The sequence below is a fragment of the Sphaeramia orbicularis genome, chromosome 2 (assembly GCF_902148855.1).
Source record: "Sphaeramia orbicularis chromosome 2, fSphaOr1.1, whole genome shotgun sequence".
Lineage (NCBI taxonomy): Eukaryota > Metazoa > Chordata > Actinopteri > Kurtiformes > Apogonidae > Sphaeramia > Sphaeramia orbicularis.
In genome coordinates, this window is record NC_043958.1 from 8,348,083 (window position 1) to 8,367,232 (window position 19,150).

Genomic DNA, 19,150 nt, shown 5'->3' on the forward strand with positions numbered 1-19,150 from the left:
ATGAGAGATTCTCCTATAAATCTGCAGATTTTGAACTGTGAAGGATGTGTTTTAGCTGCCACATGTCGTGGAAAGGCAAAGTGTATAAATGAGTGCAGCTTCTGGTTCATCAGCAGTATCATCCCAAATCCAACGAGTCAGATTGGTTGTGTGCTGGGCCGGCCTCGATGTTAAACTGCCATGCTCTGCATTATAGGCTTAAGCTAATGCCTCATTAGCATCAGTGTCTCACTGACTCTGCTCTGAGAAAGCATCCTCCTCCTCTGCAGAGGATCGGTCAGCGCTGCCACCGATGTGATGCACGAGACAAAGCATATTGTTCAGAACTATAGTGGCAGTGTAGACATTTTTCCTCTTGTCTTTATGTTGTTAAAAAGGCAGTGCAGTTTTAATTTGTTTATTTCCAAATAGAGATTACTTTGTCCACGTACTTATTTGTATTAACCCATAAAGTCCCAAACAGCCACCGTCGACCAAAAGCATCTACTGATCTAAACTGTTCGATTTCTGTTGATCCACTAATCCTATCAATACATGTAAAGAATTGGTGTAAAATGCAGTTTGTCATCTTTTCATGGTCATCAGATGTGACCCATTTGGACGTTCAGAGCCTCTGTAGTTACCGTGGAAACACTGTCATCTTCTGCAACATTGATTAACCCGTAAAACCCATGGAGTTGGATCAGTGACAGTGGATGGAAACACTTGGATTATGTTCAGTTATTGATATTTTTGCTGAAAAAGTCACTTTTTCTTCTATTTTCTCTGTTTTTGATATAAGAACTTTAATCTGAGCTTTTATGAACATGTACATGATAATCAAATATTGGAAAATACATGATTTCTGCTGAAAAAATTGCAAACTAAAGAAGATAACATTACAATAAATGGTGATAAATCACTTAAGAAATGTTAAATATAGAGAAAAAAATCTTTGGGGAACTACTATAAAAGTAGTACTGGGTCTTTATGTGTATTAATAATGGTTTCAACTTTCAGTAATAATGAAGTACAGCTGGATGAAATAGCTGAAAGATGCCATCAAGATGATTTTTGCATCAATTGAGACTAATAATTATCATGACAGGCCTCTCTAATCTCAGTCTTACATTGCGATTGATCCTAAGTGGTCATAGGACCTACTTTACAGAGGGTTTGTACAGATCATGTCATTAAAAAAAAAAAAGAAAAATGGGAGCGCTTTCAAACCTTTCCTGCTCAGCTAATAGCCTAGCACATGTCACCAGGTTAGCAAGTGTATTTCAGCCTGATTGCAGCAATACTTCATGCGTCTGTCTGCACTAAAATGTTTGGGCTTAGTCTGTATTAACTTGCAGAGTTTATGTAACAGTATAATGAAGACGAATAGCTGTAAGTCCATCAACTATGGGTCCAATTCCTCAAATATTCACTGAGTCTGATTAACACATTTGTGTAAGAGCTTTGTTAGTGTGTAAACACATTCTTGATTAATTAAACTAGTCTAGGTACACAGTGGATATACAGGAAAATGTGGACTAGTGTTTACTTCATCTGTTAATATTGAAATAATATTGGTCCAAATTGGTAAATAAATGCAGAATTTCTAGTCAGACAATAAAAAGCCATGACCTACTGGCTTGAGAAACCAGAAAAAAACTAGAGGAAAATGTAATTTGGTTGCTGCTCACCTGTATTTTATAAGAATTGAGAAAAATGACATTCAGAAGATGGATCACGATGCTACATCAAAAAGAACCATATGCTCCAGACAGACAGACAGACGAGCCCTGTATTATGATAAATGTCAAATCATCATGTCTTTTAATTTCAAGTTTAAAAGAGTGATATTTTGCTTTTTTAAATGGAATTATGCATTTTAAAACATTTCTCTGTGGTCTACATAAACTGTAAATGCTATACTTGAATTAATGAAGAATTCAGACCCAACTCCACAGGTTCATCTTCAACCCTATTTCTGAATAATGACACCAGAAAGGTCGTTTTGAGCGCAAATGAGCCACTTCACACCCCACCCCCTCCAGATTGTTGGCTGTGCTGCTCTGTCCCGTTCAACCAACAACTAAACATTTTAGGTAACTGGCTTGAAATTTGGGCATATTTTCAGTTTTTACTACAACCGCTGCTACTGACAAACAATTGTCGTACTCAGAAAAATGTTTGTCGGAAGTCTTGACCTTATATGTGCAAATGTTGTGACGTAACTAGTTATAGATGTAACAAATTAAGCAGGAATTAAAACAGGTTGTTTGAAATCCCCTCAATTTTTGCCAACATGAATATAAAAATAGCTTTGCAGCACCTGGAGGGTTCAAATTCAAACTTTTTGAACAGTTACAGTCCCCAAATTCACAAATAAATGTACCAAAGACTAATAAAAATATGACTCCATTAAAGGCTGATCCTAAACTATGTTTGAAAAAATATATATTTTAAAGTATTTTTCTGTGACAAACAGGAACATTATTTGAAATCTAGAGATGGGACATTCAAATTAATCATAATTATAGAACTTCAAAACAACATCAAAATATACAGCAGTAGAATTAAGCAAAACAGCAAAACACTGAAATATTTAATATTTTGTGTGTGTTATGGCTGACAAAGTAAAACAAAATAAGAAAAAGAATACAAAAATGTACCCGCTAATAATGATATTTATCACAGTATAATAGCAATCATGATCATTTTATTGCTCAACCTTATATTAATTAACTGTGAATACAAAATCTTTGATCCCTAAACATGATGATGATAATACAGTAATTGTGTTAATTCAGTGGGGAAATTGTGTAAAGTATTTCTGGTAAAATAACCAGACATCATCTCATTTCTGGATTTTATTCTTTTTATCCAAAACTTCAAACTTGAGTACTAGCTCCTCATTTTGTCCTTTTCAGAATTACTTCATTTTGTGTCACATTCTTGAAACAAAAAAGCCATAAAAAGTATGATTTGCAGCATAATTATATAAACGATACGAAGGCATAGACATGTTTCCATTGCCATATAAAAGCCATGATCTGTTCTGGGATGAAAGGTGTACCGTCATCCCATAATTCAGGGCACGGAGGAAACATGTACAGTAAACATGGGGAAACAGTAAGGTTAATAACGTACTATGATGGAGCTATTTGTTCCAGATGCAGTTAAGTGTGAAGTGTCAACCCTTATCACTCAACATCTACACAAATCGGGTTTTACAGTCACATTTTCTGGATGAGTTGAGCATCCTCAAGGTGTGTTTCCGTCAAGAATGTGAGCCGGGATTCTTCCACTTGAGGACGTTTCAGGTATGACATTATAAAAGTCAAGCTCCAGTTTGTTTTTTGATGTTTGGGAGTTTTGTCTTTCATTTTGTTTGCTCTCAGTCAGTAAAGGTTAGACACACAAGTTGGAGTGTTTTGTGTTTGTTTGTACATGTCAGCGTCCCCATAGCTCCCAGTGTCACCTTGTGTTTTTGGCTGTGACAGAATGCCGTGATTAAAAGTGTGATTTCATGTCGAGCCTGTGTTTCCTGATGTGTGGATTAAGGACAAACAGCATGGCATGGATTTAATGTGTTCATGGTGCGTTTCCATGAATTTAAAGAGATCCACATAAGCAGAGGATGTAGAGTCACGACCTGTGAATTAATGTGCCTGCATTTATTTACATTTGGCAGAAAATGTTGTGCATCAGTGAATTACAACAATACACATTTATATAAAGGTTTTTATTCAAGAAAACCTGAAAAGTCATAGAAATTGGCTTTGTAAATACTTAGATAATAGGGTAAATGGGGTTAAATTGAGATCAGCCAAAGATCATATGACAATCTTTTGGTGTAGAATCATGATTCACGATCAGAACCACCTCATTTAAAATTTTCCCACAGTTTTCTCTGGTTTTTCTGAGGTTTAGTCTATGAGTAATGGATTTTTGTGGCACATTTGCATGATTTTGGACCAATATTAGTATAATATTTACAATATCTACACAAAGTAAACATAAATCCACATTTTTATGTACGTGCAGAAGTGTTTTTAATGAATTATCTAGATTGTGGATGGATAGTTTTTACACTGTGACATAAATCTAAACCATCCATATGAATCAGACTCACTACATGTTGGAGTTGAGAAAGTGGACTTCCTGCTGACATTATTTCATTATCAGCAGTTATTGCAAATTAATGCAGACTAAACCTGAACAGTTTATAGACACTAAAGTAAATATATAAATGAAGTGACAGAAACTCAATATTATATTGACGTGGGCTGCTGATATTTATGCTTCAGACCCATCAGTCAGTGCAATGCTCTGAGTCCAATGAAATACAATGGGCCTCATTCACTAAAAGAGCGTAGGCACAAATCTGTACTTCAACTCTGTGTTCAATCATTTGACACAAATCCGGGATTCATCAATATTTTCTCTTACCTGAATTTGTTCTTACTCTGCGAACAAATTTAGAACTGCCTCAGACCATGTGTACGCACAAATGAGGAAGGCCGAACTGACTTAGAAAAGGCAAACACATACCTTTTAAGTACATGCAGAGCATATAAAACCACATTAATTAAAAAGAGATTTAATTAAAATTTATTTACTAGTATTTTGGGCAAATGTATTAAACAACCATGAAATTGACACACTTTCACCCTCATCATTGTGACAATTAAAATATTCAGTGATAACAACAGTCCTAGTTTACAAAGGAATATATGAGAATGTATATTTCAGAATGTAGGCCTAACTGTTTTGGCTTTCATTTAATTGTTTTGGCCTATAATGATCACCCACTCCCGATTTCTTGTCATGAAATTACGCATCTGTGTTACCTTTTGTGAATAATCTGCAAACTTTTCCCTTTTTTGGGTATAGTTCTACTTGGGGTCATGTTGTGTTCTGTGTGAGGTGACGTCAGGCTAGAGAATGGCAGGAAAATGTCAATTTAATACTGCGACAAATAAAAGTGTAGCTTGAGAAAGACCGTGACCAGGGGCAAATGTGGACTGTGTGGTAAAGTCTTCACAGTTTTCAACATAAGAGATAACTGCTATTACTTCAATAATATATGTAGATTTTGTATCAAATACATAGCTTATCATTATCAAATGTTAATATTAAATCAATTTGGCTTAAAGTCTTGAGAAAATACCGTAAATGTAATGGTAAAAATTGTATGAAATCATTAAGCAATAAAAGCAACAACACATTTTTATAATTAGAACAAAGTGAAGGTGATTCATAGTGGAATGTTGAATTATTTTTTATTTTTAATGTTAATTTGAATAAACATTTTTGAGTTTTGCAGAGAACAAAGTAATATTTTAATAGCCCATAACAAATAGCTGTGAGATTTAACCTTTGAAAAGCCTGAGGGAGAAACTTAAAATTCTTGTGTCACCTCATCCTCAATGCATTTAAAGGTTGTGAAACCCTATTTGAAGAACAGGGTGTGTGTAGATTTGCATATAAGTCATTTCCAAGTGTTCGTGAGACCACATGTTTGGCCCAAGGCCTGCAATGAATCAGGTCGGTGCGCTTCAGTCAGAGGGTCCCAAGCACTTTTTGTTCTTCTCAACCCGTAAGAACTTACACATAAAATCACGGTGTCGTAACACAGGGAGCGGATTGGAAATATGCAGGAGCTGCTGAGAAACATAAACTTCATGCCTTATCATATAATATCTCTGCTTTAAAAAAAGATTTATGTTAGACATTTTATTGACATGTGCCCTTGGAGATCAGATTTCAGTGTCAACTTTTACAATAACTCCAACACAAAATTTTGTTGAAATGCCTTTCTGATGACCAAAAATGTGAAATTCAGTAATATTTCAATTATATATATATATATATATATATATATGTATATATATATATATGTATATATATATATATATATATATATATATATATATATATATATATATATATATATATGTATATATATATATTATTATTATTATTTTTTTTTTTTTTTACCAATTTTCACACAGAACTAGCATTGAACTGGAGGAAGTACTTGTAAATAAGGGTTATTATTACCCTGCCCTCTGAAGGGGAGGCAAGGGGTATTGTTTTTGGTTTGGTTTGTTTGTTTCTTCATCTTGTGATTGAATTCATGCCAAGTTGGGTTTATAGATTGTCAGTGACCCAGAATACATGTGATTACATTTTGGGAACAGTAGGTCAAAGTTAAAAATTTTTATGAATTTTTAAAAACAAAAAATTTCCCATTTACTTATAATGGGCAAAATGCCAAATGTCTGTAGCAACAAAACTATTGGTTGAATTCATACCAAATTGGGTTTCTAGATTGCCAGTGACCCAGAATAGATGTGGTTATATTTTGGGAAAAGTAGGTCAAAGTTCACATTTTTTATGATTTTTTTATATCATTTTTCCCCTCCATTTACTTATAATTGGTGAAATTTAAAATGTCTGTAAAAACATTAATTTTGTTTCAATTTACTTCAAACTTGGCATAAATATAGAGGTAACTGATATGCTGACATCAGTACATGCACAGCTGGATCGAAAATGAGCTACAATACGTGCGAGGGGCGGGGTTTGTTGTGTCTCGCACCACTTGTTCTTTACTTTTTTCAGTGTAGATAGGCAGTGTAATGGTACTCAATTCGTTTTTACTCTGACATAAAGAAACCAGTCAAAACTTTAACATCATTACTGAGAATTGAGAAAATCTTCCAAACATTTCATGTAGGTGTAAAACTTTTCGACAGAGCTTTCCACAGACTACTTCAATCAGATACTTATTGGTAACACTTCCTAAATCCTGCTCATTCCAGTTGTGTGCAGAAGAAAATGTATTGGACTCAGTGGGGAGAGACAAGTGAGTTTTTGATCTCCATTGAGTTACTCCATCATTTATACACATTTGTCAATCAAAATTTTTCAGTTGCAGTCTGGCAAAACTGACTAACTGTAAGAATATGTAAATGTAATGTCTACACACCTGATCTCCATGATCTGTTCAGAGAAATTGAAGATGTCTCTGCAGCTTCAATATGACCAGACTACAGTTTCTTCTCATACCTTTCCACCTTTCTCAAAGATTAAGGTAAAATATGCCAAGGCAGTGGGCATTTTGGCGTTGGTGACATTCAAGATAAGATGCAAACCATTGAACTATTTTACACAACTCTATCTTTACTATAAACCTCTACTTTACTGGCTCATAAAATTATCATTTAAACTGATAAATATGTGTAAATGGTGGCACAAATCAAATGGGATCAATCATATGTCTCCCAATATTCATGTTTATTCTGAAGTGAGGACAACAGAGGGGGCGGGACCTTGGCACTATATTGATTTCAATACCTGATACTCAATCTCAAAACTCATCAACAACTAGCAGCATCATTGGCATAAAATGATTCACTTCCTGTCTCCTAAGTGGGGCAGACAGAATGGCTGAGTGTGTTTGTTTGACAGGTGTATTTACATTTATAAGGTGCAAATATAACAAAAATGCAATGTCATGTTTTACTGCTAATAAGCTTTCTGTAGCTCCTCTAGAAGAGGTTTGTGTTGCCAGATCAGATACAGAGACAAACCTTGAAGTCCATCTTGTCTTCATCTGTTTGTCTGAAAAATACCACTTCATTGTCAGAATATTCTGACGATATGTTGCCTGTGAAAAGGTCATATATGTACCTTTGGTGACTATAGGGTAAAATAATCTGTAATCACATTTAGCTGGAGTGAAAGGGACAGGATCTGCTGCCAGTCTCCTAAAGGGGCGGGTAGAGGAGAAAACCATGTGACACAGGAACAAGACATTACTCTTCAAGGTTGACCAATCCATATCAGATTATAAACAATACTGATAATCGTAAAAATGTGAATGATGGGTCTGATAATCAGTCTGTTCCTGCTCAGATGTAATCGATTATAAAACATTTCCAACAATGTTCTTTTACAGTTACTTCATCCGAATAAAACATCATGTAAAGAAACATCCCCAAATGTAATGTGAAAACAATAATTACCTCATCTGTGAACTTCAGTCTTGAGAAAATAACTCCCATGATCCTTTGCTACTTCAAGACATCATTAAACTATGTGTGTCTTATTGTTTAGGCTCTGAAACACATGGCAGAAATGACATAAAAGAAAAATACGACCATGTTTGTGTTGTGCTCAGATTAAAAGCAATAAAGAGATAGTGATAGAGACATATGCACATACAATATTAGGGATGCAGCTGAATTTTACTGTGCTGAATTTAGCAGTGCTGTGGCAGTAGAGCTGGAATATGTTTCCTGTTTTTGTCTCATCTGGTAGTTTTTGTTACATTATAAGCACTGCTTTTAGTTTTATGTCAAATGCTACTGAGAAGACATTAAATGGGTCACAGAAAGCATTGTTTTTCGCTATTTCTTAAAGCTGAATGTCGCATTTTATGTATTTGGAAAGGCGATAAATTTGCAGTGCAGGTGCAGCATATTATGTCTATATTTTTGGTGTTTTGTATGTTGCTAACGTCCCTGTTTCATCTGAAGTCTTGTCTTCTGCCCACTGAGGTTTCATCATGATGTAATCTGGAAACGGGTCTTGCGTTAAAATGAAACAGCATTGAACTAAAGCATCCCATTGGCTAGTTAGATCAGGCTCTGTATCGGCTGATTCTAAATATTAAACTAACACAGGCAGCAATAAATACTCCTCCTGCCCCTTTATCAGTCATTATTAGCATGACAGAAATGAGCCAAATTATATTCGGCTCTTTTACATCTGTGTTTTCCTCTCGAATTTCCTTTGCAAAACATGTTTACGAGCTACGCAAGAGTGTCTGCTGATAAGATGGCATGTGGACCGGCAGGCTGGAGTCTTCCACTCCACTGCCAGCGTGGTAAACAGCAGCAGGAGTGTTTGTGAGCAGTGGGCGGGACCTCGGCTCCATATGCTGTCCAAACACGTGGAGCTGTTCACACTCTGAATGCCACGAAGCAGGAGTCACAGAGCTGCAGAGACATGAGCTTTCCATTCACACACAAACACAACTCACATGCATGCACAGGCCGCATCGGATCTGGAAAACCTCCTATTTGTCTTTTCAGGCATTAAATAATCAATTTCATATTTTAAAGTTATCATTGCAGCAGAACTGATCACATCAAAACATATCCAGTGTTCAGATACTGAGCAAAGCAAATATAATTTGAGATTGGACAGGCATTTAGAAGAGATGACTGATTAAGTTACAGGATCAAGAGTTCAGACACTGAAAACAGCAGGAGTTATTGATCTTTGACCTTCATAGAGTGTGTAGCTCACTCTGGTCTGTTTTCTTACTCCCTCTTTTAAGCGTATGTGTGATAGTGACTAGTTTGAATTATTGCGGCGGCTTATGTCGGGCGTTACGGGTTAAATTCACTTAATCATCACTTTCCAGGATGTACAAACATACAAAAAGCTGCAGATGCTGTTTGCAGTGCATGAGCAAGTATTGATCTTGTACAGTTTGCAGTGATGACATTTCGGTGTGCACTAGCTCCCAGCCTTTACTGTATGTGTCTACATGCAAATCCAAAAACACTATCACTATATAGTAGCTTACAGTGTATATGAATGGTTCAATCTATATGGGATATTTCCCTTAAAGTATCAAAAATGACAAGGCTTATGTTATACAGTCACAGAAAAAATGATTCGACTATCCTTTTCATCAGTTTCTTGTTCACTTTAATGCCTAGTGCAACTAAAGGTACATTTGTTTGGACAAATATAATGATAACAACAAACATAGCTCATAATAGTTTAATTTAAGAGCTGATATCTAGCCATTTTCCATGGTTTTCTTGATGTACTTGATGTACTTGATGCACTGCCAAAAACGGTGCTTTTAGGCATTCAGTGTTTTCTTTTCTGTCTGCTTTAGTCACATGATACACACAGGAGTTAGTACTTCATTGCATAACCATTGTTTTTGATGACTTTTGATAGTCTAATCATTTTTTCCGCGACTGTATATTTTAAGTTACATATCAGGCTGAGTGATCTGGCCTAAAGGTCATGTCTAGATAATGTTTTGAGGCACAATCAGGATTTAATATGTGACTGAATCTCACTTTTTATGAAATTTAAGCATATTACAACTAAATTATATTACATTTTCCCTTCGTTTCTGGGGCTATTTAAGCTGTGTGTGATGGCCTGTTGGTGCCTCTGCATTTGTGTACAATTTTGGACCGATATTAGTGCGACATATTGATAATAGCTGGAAAAGATATTTTAAAAAATCTGTTCATGGAAGTACGCACTAGTCCAATTAAGTGTTCATATATCTATTCTTTCTTTGTTTCACTGGAGGTTTATAATGAACTAAAAATGATTTTACACTGCGTGGCCAGAAATAAAATTAAAAAAAAAAAAGGAGTTGATTCTTCACGGTCTTCATTTCTTTATCAGCTGCAAAACAGTGCAAACTCTGTAGGAGAAAGTGTAAAACAAACACCTTTAGTGCAGACAAATACTAAAGAAGCACTTTAAACAGACTTAAATAAACTCACTAGCCAATGTCAGAGTAAGTTCTCATTTCTCCAGGTCATCGTTCATCCTTAATTGCTTTAAAGTTTAACTAGACTTATTTTTCTTCTTGAAAACATTTCGTCTCTCATCCAAGAGACTTCATCAGTTCTATTCACCGGTGGGGGGGAAGCAGACTTATAAACCTATAGGAGGAGTGGTCTGTGTTAGTTACAGTCCAGTTGAATGTTAACCCAGAAAGACCCAATGCTACTTTTATGGCAGTTCCAAAATGAATTTTTCTCCATATTTAGTTTTTTTTATAGTGATTTATTACCTTTTATTTTATATAATATTATCCTTTGTATTTTGCATTTAAGTGAAAATTGTGTATTGTCCTACATTTAATTTACTGAGCATGTAGATATTCATAAAAGCTCAGATTAATGTTCAGGGTTATTATATCAGAAAAAGAGAAAACTGCAAAAAAAAAAGGGTTTTTTTGTTTGTTTGTTTTTTTTTTGGTAAAATCTCTCATTAACTGAACATAAACCCAGTGTGTCCATCCACTGTCATTGAGCCAACTCCATGGGTTCTTCTGGTGAATTAGTGTTGAAGAACATGACGGTGTTTCCACGGTAACTACGGAGCCTGTGTTCGTCCAAGTGGGTTATATCTGATGACCATGAAAAGACGAATAACTGTATTTTAGACCAACTTTTTCAACGTATTGATAGGTTTAGTGGATCAGAAGTTACTAAACATTTTGGGTAAGTAGATGATTTTGGTTGCCAGTGGCTCTTTGGATCTTTATGGGTTAAAACAACCAAAGATTCACTAGCCTAGTATCATTAATGCTACAAACAACCCACAACAACACAGCGTTCAGAATACAATTATCACACTCTGGTCATTTTTGATGTTAGTTGAGTAGAAAAGTTTAAAAAGCATTATTTGTACAAACTCTATGTTAACTGTTTCCAACAATGATAAAATGAAGATAAATCTTTTTTGGCAGGTCTTAAAACTGGAAGTGGACTTAGCTGAAGATAGTGGAAGTTGAAAATGAAGAATACGGAGCCTACTTTGGGTGTAAAGACATTAAAGTTCCATGGAAAGTCAGAAAAACATAACACCGTAAATGCATCTTAAATTACATTCATAACAGTGATGAATTGCATTAAAAAGTCTTAAATGTAACTTTTCTAATCTTGCACAAAACCTGTTAAGCATATTTCATGTTCAAGATGACCAACAGTAGAGTATCTTATATCCACAAGAGATCACATGACCCTTGAACTTTTGTAAGAACTATACATTCTCTGTGAATATATGTCAGTGTGTTATGTTTTCGTGCGGTATTGTCAGTGCTGCGTGCTGCTGTGAAGAATTGGAGCTGGATACTGTAAGTGGGTCACAGCTCCGCCCCACTGCTGCTGCCACTGTGTGTGGAGTTCAATGAGCTCGGCTGAAACCCTCCTTAGGCTGATTCAGGGAGAAATAATGGGGCCAGCGACTCCCAATCCCCTCAAGAGCCACAGTAAAGCATGGCAGCAAGCTGGCAGGGAGGTCCAGTGGAGCGCCGGGTGGAGGAGGCTGTCAGAGGAGCAGCCATTCATTGTACAGTATAAGACCTTCTCACATGTTTGTGATCTACAGCGCATAGCAGACATTCTGTACAGTACAGCGGGGCCTACAGGTTCATATACATAAAGAGTAATTGCTATTTAAAGTTTACCCTCTGCATTCTTCTGCAGATTAACAATACAGGGCTGGGTTACAGGTTGAACTCCAGTGACGTTCAGTCTTCACGAGCGAGGATGACCAGATCCTCATGACTAAGTCACGTCAAAGCTGACATTCCTGACTGTATCGCGCCCTGAAATAAATCCGGCATGAACACTGATTCACTTTGTTTATTAGTGAAAAGGGACAAAGTGTTAAAATATGTAACGAAATAACAGTTGATGTGTGCATGTTAAGAGCTTTCAGTGTGTTTCCACATGCTTGTCAGGGCTCAGCAATGTGGATTTCTCCACAGGGGCAAGTAAAATGCTGAGTTTGGTTTGTAAATTTACAAACATGGCTCACCAGGTTTTGCCAGAACAAAGAATTAAATACACTGGGATGCAAGCATCACTTTTTCAGACAAACTTGCTGCATTCATACAGTTGTTTTTTTTTAAGTACAAACACAAATATGAGTGGACCAAACTTGTTGTACTAATCGTGCATCATTCGTTTACTGTAACTCTGGCTCATTTTGTCAGTAAATGCTTGCATATTTGATTACTTTGAGCTTTTCTGAGTTAGTCAACAATGTTTTTTTGTTTTTTTTTTACATTTCTTGATGTTCAGTTTGAAACGCTGTTAGCACAAGTGGCATCCTTCACGTTTCGCAGGTTATTTACAGTTTTCTCCGGTTATGACAGCTTGCTGACTCTGACATGACACACTTATATGATCACATTAAACTAAACTGATCTAACATGTTTAACACCTATTGATCCACTAATTCTCTCAATACATGTAAATAATTGGTGCAAAATGCAGTTTGTCATCTTTTCGTGGACATCAGATATGACCCATTTGGATGTTCAGAGGCTCTGTAGTTACCGTGGAAACGCTGTCATCTTCTACAACATTGATTCACCAGTAAAACCCATGAAGTTTGATCAAATTACAGTGGATGGATACACTTGTTTTTATGTTCAGTTATTAATATTAATATTAATATTAATAATTAATTTTTATCTTTGCTGAAAAAGTCACTTTTTCCTCAGTTTTCTGTTTCTGATATAGTAACCCTCAACTTTAGTCTGAGCTTTTATGAAGGGAAATGCATGATTTATGGTGAAAAAAACACAAAACAACCAGGATAATATTACAATCAATGATGATAAATCACTTAAGAATGGTTAAATACAGAGAAAACTTGATTTGGGAACTGCCACAAAAGGGTATTCATATTATTGTGCACTTAAATGAGCTTGACACAAGTTTAAGTGCATGTGGAATGGCAAGTCTCTGATAAATGTTGCTATGCCATAACAGTCGACAGCATCTCACTTTGCTATTTGTTGACAGCTTGTAAATAAAGGGGTCAAGTAAAAAATAGCCTGGGCGAGTCCATTTCTAACCCCCTGACCAAGCATATGAAAAAACTCATTAACTGCGAACCCTGCTGTGCATCATCAAATGAAGAAATCCACTTTCCTGCTGCTTTTTTTAATTAGTATCTTTAACATGTTTGTAACTGTTTGTACGTGATCCCCTCTGGACACCACTTAATGTTCCTCTAAATTGGAAACTTCCTGAACATCAAAGTCTTTTAGATACTAGAAGTGGCACGAGTTCATAGTTCTGACTTCCAAAATAACAATGCAGAGACACAGATTTCATGGCTCCAGTATCATAGTCATGATGGATTCTTTCCTTGCTTGTGTCTGCGTGCTTGTGTGTACGCACAAGCATGTGATTGTAAATGTGATTCTAAATTTGGGAATAATTGAGGGCATACAGGAATAGACCAGATAGACACAGTTACTTCAAAGGAGCTGTAACTTGTCATCCTCTAAACTGTATTTTAGGAACCTTTAACTGCTGTTGTGCAAGCTTGAGAGATTCACTTTGCTGACACACTTTTTATAGCAAGCTGTCGTTTTGTTGGGGAAGAAAAACAGCAAAAAAAAAAAAAAAAAAAAGCAGTGTTTAACAAAGACTTCTGTTTTTATGTCCTGCTCCTGTGGTTAGCCTTCACAGTAGAAATGTGGCTGTACTGATTTCCTTCAAGAAAAGCAGAAGAAAAAGCCACTTTTTCAGGCAGACAGTGGAGAGGCTGGTGAGGAACATTGCGTCCCTCCCGGTGGCTGGTGGGTCTTATGTAAGGCCAGTTTCTGCCTGGCAGCAGAGCAGAGCCCCACTGACAGTGTCATGCTGCTAATTAATACACACGAGCTAGAGGTGTGCCCTCAGCGGCTGCTTCAGTGTGTGTCTGTTCATTCTGTTTCTGTGCTGGTGAGCTAGATGCTTAGTGAAATGGTGCCCGTAAAGACTTTTAAAGTGTCTCAGCCACATTATAGTCACATTGTGCACGACCTTAGGCAACTAATTAAATCGATATATTAAAAAAGGAGGCAGCAGGACCAAAATCTTCAGTTTTTATTGCCAAAAAAAAATAGATTCAAGAATTACTGTGTATATGTATGCAATCAAAATCACTTCCAAGCATCCTTATAGGTCATTAATGAACATGAGGTATCTTAACTTTTAAGGAGTCATGATGAACAAGTTGATTTTGAATCTGTCACTGTTATTTTAGTCAGTTATGTACAATGGCAATTAATGATTGAGCTCTCAAAGATAGCCACCAGCAACAAAAATCATCCTCTGATCTAAAATATTTAATAACTTTTGATCCACTAATCTTATCAATATGAGGAAATAATTCCAGTAAAATGTTTGTCAGTTTTAGCAGCATCAGATATGATCTATTTGGATGTTTAGAGGCTCCATAGTGAACCTAAAAACACTGTCATGTTCTGCAACAATGACTCACCAGTGAAACCTTTGTAGTTTGACTAATGAAAGTGGCTGTAGATGTTTTTAAATTCACATAATGATATACAGTCACAGAAAAAATTATTAGACCACCCTTGTTTTCTTCAGTTTCTTGTTCATTTTAATGCCTGGTACAACTAAAGGTACATTTGTTTGGACAAATATAATGATAACAACAAAAATAGCTCACAAGAGTTTAATTTAAGAGCTGGTATCTAACCATTTTCCATGGTTTTCTTGATAATAACCAAAATCACTTCAGTTCTTACATCAGTAGTGATAAAACAGTGCTTTTAGGCATTTCTTCTTTTCTATCTGTTTTAGTCACATGATACACACAGGAGTTAGTACTTGATTGCATAACCATTGTTTTTGATGACTATTGATGGTTGAATAATTTTTTCTGCAACTGTATTTTGTTGAAAAAGAACTGAGCATTTATGAACATCTACATCAGGGGTGCCTACACTTTTACACCTTGCAAGTTACTTCTAAAATGACCATACTGTGACAGTACCTTACTCTAATGATTTGGTATGAATGGAGTTAGTGTTGCATAGTCCAGACAGTAGCTGCTGATACCAGCCTCAAACGGACTTCCAAATGATCAGCAGTCATGGTGGAACAGTATTTGGACTTAATTTTCATGTGGGAACAATGATATCTGTCCGATTAACTGTGATTGTAGTCCCCTTTCTCTCTCTTTCCTTTATGAACATTTGTGTCTCTCCACATTTCCCTTTTCTGGAATATCAATGATAGTTTGACAGATCAGACAACCCCCCACCCACCCATTCCACATGAAGTGGCATGTTTTTGGTTTCCTACAGCTCTGTGTAGCTGTGAAAAAATGAAACTACTATTCCAAGCTCCTGTTTCAAACCACGGAGTAGAGCAGTAGACTCATATCTGTTCAGCAATCTGTGATCATAGCGGTCGGTTACGTATTTAACCCCCTACCTGTCTGAAAACACCTGCCCCCTACCTGTCTGAAAACACCTGTAAGCAGCCAAAACCTCAAGACAGTCCAGAGAACGCACTGGAAGTCTTGTTTCCTCTCAATATTCTGAAAGGTGGTTATGAGTTTTTAAAAACTACGACTTTATTCTCGTTAAATAACAACTTTATTCTCATTAAATAATGAGTTCTTAAAACTACCACTTTATTCTCGTTAAATAAAGAGTTCATTCTCCTCAAATAACGACTTTATTGTCGTAGTGACAAGCATTTTTATTTTCTCATGTGGCCCTAACACACCATCATTGTCAGGTAAATCTGAATCCCATTTTTTTTTCGAATCTTCAGCCTATATACTGTATATAGTCAATGCCACTCCCTCTATGATCCACCTCAGTGCATAAACATTACAAATCCCCCTGCTGTGCATATGAAGTAGAGGTGTCAATAATTATTTGCTTTTCTCACAACAGTGCTTTGAATCAAGAAATTTCTATTATACATATAGTTACACAAAATGAGGAGAAGACATTTCTTGGCACCAAACATGGGAACAAATAAAGCTGTATTTTTCTTTGCACACAATAATTGCAGTGAATAGATTTGACATAAATAATTTACAAATAACGAGACTGTATAGAAAGAAATTGCAGATAATGACTAGTAATGAAAGTTAAGTGCCTTGAAATGAAAGGGTCACGATTCGAATGTCAGTCAGGTCTCAAACGGTGGAAAATAATGTGGAATTATTGGCTGATGGGAAATGATTATCATGATTTTGCAAAAATATTTGCGATTAACTCAAATAATTACATTAATTTAATTATGTGCTAAGTGTGGCAGGCCCAACTGTGGAGCATATGGTTTTAATGTTGATTTTAACATTTATATTAATGTTTTTATCTTCTTCTTACCTTTTATTGCTAAGATACAGGCTTGATAAGTGGTACTTACCTTTTTACTGTTTCTTTAGGCTGCACAATTAAACCTCATTTGCTGTCCTTGTACTGCGACGAGTACAGGTGTCTGAAAGAATCACCATCATGGAGAGCTACTACTATTTCTGATTAGATGAGCTGTCTCTGCCAGCATTATGTAACCATAACATATTCTGGATCATCTCATCAGTTAAAAATATTTTTATGGACTGATCCTCGTAAATAAGATACATACATAGTAAAGAAACACACTGTTCTAAATATGAGCTCTCAGTATCCAAAAGCATGAGATGGAGAGACAGGTGAAAAGTTGTTTACTCTGTTTGAACCTCCTGACCTCCTGACTCTGGCCGTGTACTTGTTTCTGGAGACGTGTGGCTTGGCAGGAAATCATTGGCCCTGAATGAGCTTCCTGCCTTGGCCTCTGTCTAAAATAAAACCGCTAACAGAAGGAGAAAGTGTCAGGTCGCAGAGTTCAGCTTTGTGTTGTCCACAGGATGCAGGGAGGATATCCTCCTCTTTCAAATCAATACAGGAAGTTATTTGGCCATTTGCCACGTGCATTATCTGACAGTAGTAGGAGGACAGAGGCAGCATGGGAGTTGTGGTCCCATAAGTTTTTCAGTCACAATTATTACGTAATCACTGTATTGCAGTTATGTGAATTATTACGACATTGCATAATCCTGACAGTTGTCTCCATCCAGCTGTACAAAAGCAGCAGGGTAAAACATGAAGAAATATCATATTTCATCACTATTTCCTCATCTATTTCCACTGTTTGAGATTTAACTGGCACCTTTTAATACTATCATCATGTTACACCTTCATCTCATCCATTTCACTTCAGTTAGTGTCTTATGAGGCGTTTCTATGGCTGAGCAGATCAGCCGTATTTATGGACATGATGTATTTGTATATTAGATAATATTTCACCAATAGCAGTGACTGGTGTTTGCCTGTTATATTAACCCTGAAAGACCCAGCACTACTATTGTGGCAGTTCCCAAATGAAAATTTCTCTATATTTCACCTTTCTTAAGCAATTTATCTCCATTTATTGTAATATTATCCTCTGTATTTTGCATTTTATCAATATAAATCAGGTAATTTCCTGTGTTTAATTCACTGATCATGTAGACCCTCATAAAAGCTCTGAGTAAAGTTGAGGGTTATTATATCAGAACCATAGAAAACTGCAGAAAAAATGACTTTTTCAGTCAAATATATCATTAACTGAACATAAAACCAGTGTGTCCATCCACTGTCATTGATCCAACTCCATTGGTTTTACTGGTGAATTAATGTAGAACATGACTGTGTTTCCACGTTCACTACAGAGCCTCTAAACGTTGAAATGGGTCATATCTGATGACCATGAAAAGATGAATAACTTGTATTTTACACCACTTATTTGCGTGTATTGATAGGATTAGTGGATCAACAGGCATTAAACAGATTACATCAGCAGATACTTTTGGTCGATGGTGGATGTTTGAGTCTTTATGGGTTAAAGGTTTCAAAAAATTGTAGACTGAAGTTGTGTTCATTCATTGACAGTGTGATGAATAACTTTAAAACAATTCACTTTATTTTTTATAATGACAACAAACCTGTTTCCCTGGCACAAATAATTTCACAGTTGGTGCATTCCTTATTATTGGCTGTAACCTGGATATGCCTATGCCATCTGGTCAGTCCTAAAAAACAGTTGGCTGCAAATAAATAACAATTAGTATTACCTTTTATTATCTTACCATATCATTGAATGACTTGTGATAAAGCTTCAACTCAAGCCCCTTCGTCTGCTGCTTCGATCAGAAAACGCATGCCACAATGTCAGAGGTCTGTGTTTATTTCATTATTATTGATTATTTTTAGTTATTTATTTAGTTTAGTAATGTTACTGCTGCTCTTTGTATGTAGTTTCGTATCTGTAGTGTTAGTCTACCTTCATGCATCATATCACTACTGTTCACGTTGGCAACAACATTGATAACAATTAAATATGCTGTTGTCGCTCACCTCTGTGTGAATCAGAAAAGTGCTGTATTTTTTCAGTTTTCAGGCAATATTAAATATCCAATCCAATCCACTTTTATTTGTATAGCACATTTTTCCAACACAAAGTCCCCAAAGTGCCGCACAGAGTATAAATTAGCATAAATAAAATTAAAAAATTAAAATAAAATGCAAATCATCTATATCTTG